Source organism: Narcine bancroftii, chromosome 4, assembly GCF_036971445.1.
Source record: "Narcine bancroftii isolate sNarBan1 chromosome 4, sNarBan1.hap1, whole genome shotgun sequence".
Taxonomy (NCBI): Eukaryota; Metazoa; Chordata; class Chondrichthyes; order Torpediniformes; family Narcinidae; genus Narcine; species Narcine bancroftii.
The window spans coordinates 184,543,783-184,550,972 of NC_091472.1; the positions used below are offsets into that span (position 1 = coordinate 184,543,783).

Sequence of the window (7,190 nt, forward strand, 5' to 3'; positions counted from 1 at the left end):
TAAACCTCTGGGTTTAAAAGCAACAGTTGAATGATTGGAAAGCTGCACACAAGGAAAAATTAATTGAATTTTGGCTGCGATTCACCACATGGGGAATTGAAGTGAAAGTTTATTCAAGGGCTGGTCTGATTTACACACGAGTAGAGGATGATTTCAATCGGTGCTGGTCAGTCAATGTTCATGTTAATAAAGGACTTAAAGAGAAGCAACATTCTCAGCTCTACCTTTTTCTGGCCATAAATTATCACTTAACTCATTATGCCTTCTGACCTGTTTGGCATTTTCTTTATTTTTCTCTGACATGATCTTCATTTGATGGAACATCAGATGATAGGATAATTCCATCTGCCTTGTTTGTTGTATTTACTTTGTGCTTGTTTTGGAGGGTGCAGTAACACATTGATTTTTTTTTGCAGTGCAATCACTGTGCATCTTTATTTACTGTATTACATGACGACATTGCATTTTGTGACATCATTTCCTAAATAGTACTTGGAAACTGGTGGGAAAGAGGGTCAGGGGTCATCTAACTTGCTTTTCAAGGTGATGAGCTGATTGAAGATAAGGAAGACTATCTAACTCAGTTCTCTTGATCTTGAACATAAAGACCCCACCATTCGGGACTCCGAACCTGATATGTGACTGTCACAAATGCTTCTTATAATTGTCGCTTAGTTACCTTAATCCAGAAGAGAGGATTCTTTCTCATATAAAGAAAAACATCCTGATGTAATTCTGAACGTGCCTTTTCTGATATCTGGTGTGAATTCATTCCCTTGCGTTAGTATCATTGCTTTCTACATAATTCTCCAGATTTATTTTGTAACTGTGTTTCTTCTTTTACTGCATGTCTAGCCATTCTGCTTTCCAGGTTTGGGAATATTAAGCCATTCCAATTAAACCTGCAATGAAAAGTGCACATCACATAAAAGGATCCAACGTTTAAACTTTGTGTTTGTGCCATGAATTTGATCTGCATTTCTACTTGAAATAGATAAATCTGATCATTCTTCAACTTTTATGCAATTGTGTAATGTGTAGTTATTGAGCTATTAGTGTCACCAGTTATTTTTGTGGAATAACTCTATTTCATGAAGAAGTCTGAACATTTCTCCTACTTAAAGAAAATGAAGGAAAAGATTCTGTGGAAAAGAGTGTAGAATGTTAGTTAATTCCTAATAGATGTGGAAGTAAACAGTTGGCTCATTGTATGTGAGTATCCTCAGATTTATATAAATAAAGGGCAGAAGAGACATGAAGATAAATGAATAATAAAATCCAAACCAGGACTGGCCACTTAATACTTTTCCTTATTGCAGATGCTTGATGTTCTTTATCAAACTGCTTACAATTCTGGGTTACTATCAAGGGCTTTTGAGGCTCCTCCCCTCCCTCCCCATTTAATAGCAGTCTTCTGGCTGGTCATAAAAGTTGATCTATTGTAGTAGCTTGCTCATGGAGAACATCATGGTAGCAATTTTTATAATGGAAAGCACAACTCTGTATATTCCGACATTGAATTTTATAGATGACTAAAAATGTCAAAGGTTAATAACTGCAAAGGCAGAAACACCTGTCTGTAAGTGAATCTGGAGATGTTCCTTGTTCCCCTGCAGGAAGAAGAGGTTTCTCGGCTTGTAATATGCAATTTTATCTGTCAAAAGTATTGAATTACTTTACATTAACACAGTTCCTTTATTCGGTACTTTTGGTTTTATGAATAAGCTGTGAACTTCCCTACAGCTTTTGATTTGAAAGTAAAATAATTTTTGAAGGATGGGGAAGGCTGATGGTGAGGTGGGGGGGGGGGGGGGTTGGAAATGCAGGCAATGAGCAGTGCCATGTTATAATTTTTCTCTCCAAACGTTTCACTGTTTAAAGGGCTGAGGAAATCCTCTGAGTTGCAGGAGAAGAAACTGACAGTTTACGCCACAGTCTTGTGAGGCTAGCCGAAGGACTGAGCAATGAAATAATGTAGTCTCACCTCGTCCACGTGCCTATAGATGTTGCTTCCTCTCTCCCCAGTATCTAAACCTTTGCCAAGACGATTTCAGGCCACACTATATCGCAAGGTTTGTTTTGTCCTCTTCACATTTCTAAGGAAGCCTGAAAATCCTTCATGGAACTATGGGTGACTTGGAGTTGGAGCAGATGGTTAGTTCAAATCCTGCAGATGTTTTGTGACATGGTCTAACGCTCCACCTCTGCTGCTGGAGATTGCTTATTTGCCCAGTCACTAAGTTGGTTGCATTTGTTTTTAAATAGACATTCTGCTTTGTCCTTGCTTCCACCAATTAATTGCACCTCTCATATTTTGAAATGACAGTTCAAAAAATCAATAGTTTGAAAATAAAAAAACCAGAAAGTTTCCATGTCCATAAAGAAATATTGTTGTTGTCAATCAAGCCTTTCAGTTTTAATGTACATGGACTTGCATCACTTTGCGTTTGAACATACAGATTAAAGAAGCAACAGGAGTATATTTCTTTCAGGAGGACTATTGCTGAGTAGTGGAAGCAGAAAGGGTGGTATCCAAAACTGGTAAAATAAAAATGTTGAAAATCCTTAGGAATTCACCAAATATGGACCCTGTGAGACCTTGCTGAGTTCCACCATCATTTCTGTGTGTTTTTACTACAATCACAGCACCTGCAGACTTTTGTACTTTGCAAAATATCTCTTGGATATTTTTGCTATTTTTGTGGATCTCTGGTTTGCAAGAATTCTGGTGTACAGGATATTATAATCAAACTCAGTGGTTCTGTTGCTCCAGCTTTCTTCTACAAAGATGAACTAGCCCCAGAAGATGATGAATTATTCATTATGCTGAGAAATGTTTTGTGGCTTTGCTTCTTTGAAACCATGCTCTCATGTGCATTGTGTGAATGTGATGAGAAGATCAGACCAACACTAACAGAAGGTGAATATTTCTAAATGTTACAATTTTTCTTCCTGATAACTAGTTAATAAGCAAGTGACAAATTGAAGGAAGTTGCAGATCATTCATTTGATCTGAACCAATGAGGCAGATGGGCTAATAAACACAAGATAGGCTTTCATATAGGTATAATCGTGGGGTAATGCAAATCTTCGCCTGGAGTCTAGTTTTTATTGTTTAATGAAGAAAGCAATGAAAGCTGGGGAACACCAGAATGAAAGGCAAAGGGAAAGATTGCCAAAAACTTGAACAATGAATGGGAAGCTCGTGTTTGTGGGAAAGAATAGGAAAAGCTCAATTTCTTTGTTTTTTAAATTGCTGATGGCCTGTGCATAAAAAAAAATCCTCCTTATTATAGAGTTCACAGATTAGCTGCTTTTACATAATGCCAATATTCTTCCTTGTGTGTCATGCAGCTGGCTGCAACCTGACAGTGAACTTGCTCAGATTCACTACAGCTGGCAGCCAGGTTGACAAGTTCGTTGGCCACTTGCCCTCATAAACCCAAGTTTGCTTTAAAGCTGCCACTGCGGTTGCTTGAGAAAGAGAATTGGATGCTGCCTGAATGTTGAAAGTTAGTGCCCAAGCACAGCAGTGACAGAAGTTTTAAATTTCAATTTGTGGTAGCCAAGAAATTCATGGTTTAATATGTTCTCATTCACATCCATGTGGAGTCCTATATAACCATAAAAATATTTACAGAATAATTTATTCTTTTACATATGCATGCAGTTAAAAAACATTAAATTACATTTAAAAAAAAAGTAGGCATATAGCCCAATAACAGGCCCTTTCACCCACGAGCCTGTGCCACCCAATTACACCCTACAAGAACTACTTATCTCGGTAAGTACTACTTACCAAGTACTTACCAAGTACTACTCAAGACCTACAATCTCGGTAAGATTTGAACAGTGGTAGGAAACCACAGCACCCAGAGGAAACCCATGCAGACACAGGAAGAACATACAAAGTTCTTACAGACAGCCCTGGATTCGATCCCTGGTCGCTGGCGATATGCAAACCATTGATTTTCATTATACTGGAAGTATGTATTATTCATGAAAGAAAAAGAAATTAAAATTTTATATCAACATTATGTGGCTCAGAAATGTTTCATCAGACTTTGCAGGCAATTATTCTGAAATAATGATTGTTGGGATATGAAATAGATCAATCCGCGTGTGTGTGTAATATGTAGACACAACTACAATAGATATTTCACAAAAAAAATGATGATGTAGCGGTGGCTACACTGCTATCTGAAGGATCGCACAACCAGACGGGTTGAGTTCAGTGAGCAAAACTGGTTTATTGCAGGCTGCCTAGCTGGTCTTATACTCTCAGCCCGGACCTGGCTGAGAACCGCCCTCGGGGGCCCCGACGTCACCGGGGCATCACGTGGGTCGCCAAGCACAGGCTTCTGAGCCTGGTGCCGAGGTTGGGAGGAAACCCCCGACGGCGCCATTTTGGCCGGCTGCCCCGCCGCATGTATGACAAGCGGGGCCGGTTCGCCTGCCAAATGGCGTACCGCCACAATGACCAAATTCATTTGGTTTGGGTAAAACTGTAGCATTCACCAAGATACCACTGGAGTCCCTCGCTCATCAAGTTGTTTCCATGAGACATAAATGTATCCCATCAAAATAGGCAGATAGGTCCTTTAAACTTCTGGCAATGCAGAAACTTACATCACACTGACGCAACTGAATAATTCCCATTATTGATACTGGTGTATATACTAAGTTACGAATTCAATCTGGATGAATCTGCCTAGATCGACTGAGGTCTTGAAACTCATAACTGGAGTAGCAATCACAGTTCGCATCAAATAAAAGTGAAATAAATGTTAAGACTGATCACTCCATTTTTGCTGTAGCCTCATCTTGAGGATGAATATTCCATGCTGACATGCAAGTACGTCGGGACACAATGTATTATTCTACAAGCTACTACATTGCTAGGCAACAGCAAAAGCTGGCAGGATTTTTGTTACACTAGCTGACTGTTTGTTTATACTGGCTTGGATCCAGACTCCAACTGGGGAGAATTCTCCTGGCTCAGCCACTGATGGTTCCTTTTATTAATATTTCAAGCTGAGAGGTCGAGCCATTACCACTGTTTGCTTTGAAGACTTTATTCCTGGATGAAATTGTGACCAGTTTGTCCAGGGAGACATTTAGTGGACTGTAACAAGCTTCCAAGAACTCTTGTCAGTGATTGCATATGGAAATACAGTGAAGATATATCTAATAGAAATCTCCAGAAGAGTTTTTTTTTAAAATCGATTGATGCATTCATTTACTGAACAGTTTCAAGCTATTAACATAATCGTTAACTCCTAAGAGTGTGTTTTCATTCACAACATCCCACAGTGGTGGTCAAAGAATTGCATAAAGCAAGGATAGAGAGTTCTTTTAAAGTTTGACTGTTAATGGAGTGCTTGCCTGCCGAGTCGATGCTGATGCTTGTCGGAGCATTTTCTATAAATCCACAGTTCAATGATTTTCACTGCAACCATAGTATTAAACTAGAATTTCTTGGAAGATGGATCTGTCATGACTTGCTCAGTCCAAATACTTTTCGTTCATCTTGAGCTGTTTCAGAATTCTGGTAATGATTGATACTCACTGACTGAATTCATGCTGTCAAGCTCAATAAACAAAATCGGATTCCACTCAGATGTATTGATCGATTGGTGCCAAGTAAATTAGATCACCCCTGCACATACTTGCTAGCTTCATCCAGCTGAAGCAGGTCGCGTATCAGACTGCATCATATTCACTCCATCTGATTGCCTTCTGTGGAGGGAGAGAAGACCAACAGGTAATTTAAGGAAAACAATTTACAGGGCTTGCTTTATTTTAAATCACTGGGTAATAACCTGGAACACATTTTCTCCAGTATTGACAAAGGAACAGCTTTGGTCCCACAAAATGTCATCTTAAGAGTTAAACAAGAAGCTGCAGTGATTATAGTTTAATACACAAAAGCACTGGAAAAACTCAGCAGGTCACGCAGCGTTTATATAACTGACATCCGAGCCTGTCCTTCATTAAGGTAACCGAAGCATTGATAATTTTTTGCTTCCTCTGAACGTTGTGTGACCTACTGAGTTTCTCCAGCACTTTTGTATATTAAATGTCATTTTAAGGAAGTTGTTTCCATTCGAGATGCTATTTTCTCTGTTCCTCTAACCTTTAATACCAAAAATAACACATTAATTTCTCACTTTACAAAAATTGGTTCATACCTGCTCATCCATTTTAGGTTCTCCTTGGCTGGTTTTCTCAAATACTGAGATCTTCCTTGTGCTTGTTTCTCCAGCATTCATTAGAGTTAAGAGTTGTCTGCATTGCACCTCTTTACCTCTTCTCAATGAGTGGCTGAGATATAAATCTTGATTTTCTTGTTGTACCTCCACTCTCCATGAGGATTGTAATAAACTTAAGTCAGTGACACATCATCAGCTTCAGTGGGTGGTATCCCCACTACCTTGGTAACCTATGTCAATCCCCATTACCTTGGTAACCTATGTCTATCCCCATTACCTTGGTAACCTATGTCTATCCCCATTACCTTGGTAACCTATGTCTATCCCCATTACCTTGGTAACCTATGTCTGCAAGGCTTCGTTTAGAACATGTTCAGATCTTTACGTTTAAGAGGCTAGAGACTTTGGGGAAATTAATAATTGCCTGACACCATTGCACCATATGTAGACTTCAAACATATAGTATAATCTGACACTATCTATTACAAAAAAATCAATCTTAGCTCCTAAATTGTGCATTCTACTCTTGTGCAAGAACCCATATGTTTGATGTGAATTCATTCAGCAGAATTATGAATAAAGATTTGAAAGTTATCTGTATCTTTCTGACAAAATTAATGCCAGGTTCTGAAACAATCTCATTGGCCATACCTTTGATGACAGAAATGGCTTTGGGGATTTTGTTCTGCATTCTTGACAGATGCTATATTCTGACACTAAACATTCTGGACTTTGCCAACCTTCATATTTTCAATGTAGGTATGTCATTTAGGATTCATCTTTTCAGTACATTGGGGATGATTATTTCTATGTCCCCACTTCAGTCATCTCATGTCAGAATTAAATCGTATATCCTAAAATGGTTGTACATTCACATTTGGATACATATCTGAAATCATCCAAGCACTTAGATAATGATCACAGGCTTCTTTGATAAGAGTAGTCTCAGCGATTTTTGCAGCTGTGGCTACAAAGTTG

The 7,190-nt window shown here is 38.8% G+C and overlaps 1 long non-coding RNA gene across 1 annotated transcript; it reads right to left on the reverse strand.

Annotated features, from left to right (window-relative positions):
* Positions 1 to 206: 206 nt before the first annotated feature.
* Positions 207 to 6,451, reverse strand: LOC138760007 (uncharacterized). The gene is made up of 3 exons (XR_011355321.1): positions 6,192 to 6,451; positions 4,630 to 5,739; positions 207 to 902 (listed from the first exon to the last, which is right to left on the reverse strand). It is a non-coding gene; the product is annotated as an uncharacterized lncRNA (long non-coding RNA).
* Positions 6,452 to 7,190: the final 739 nt, after the last annotated feature.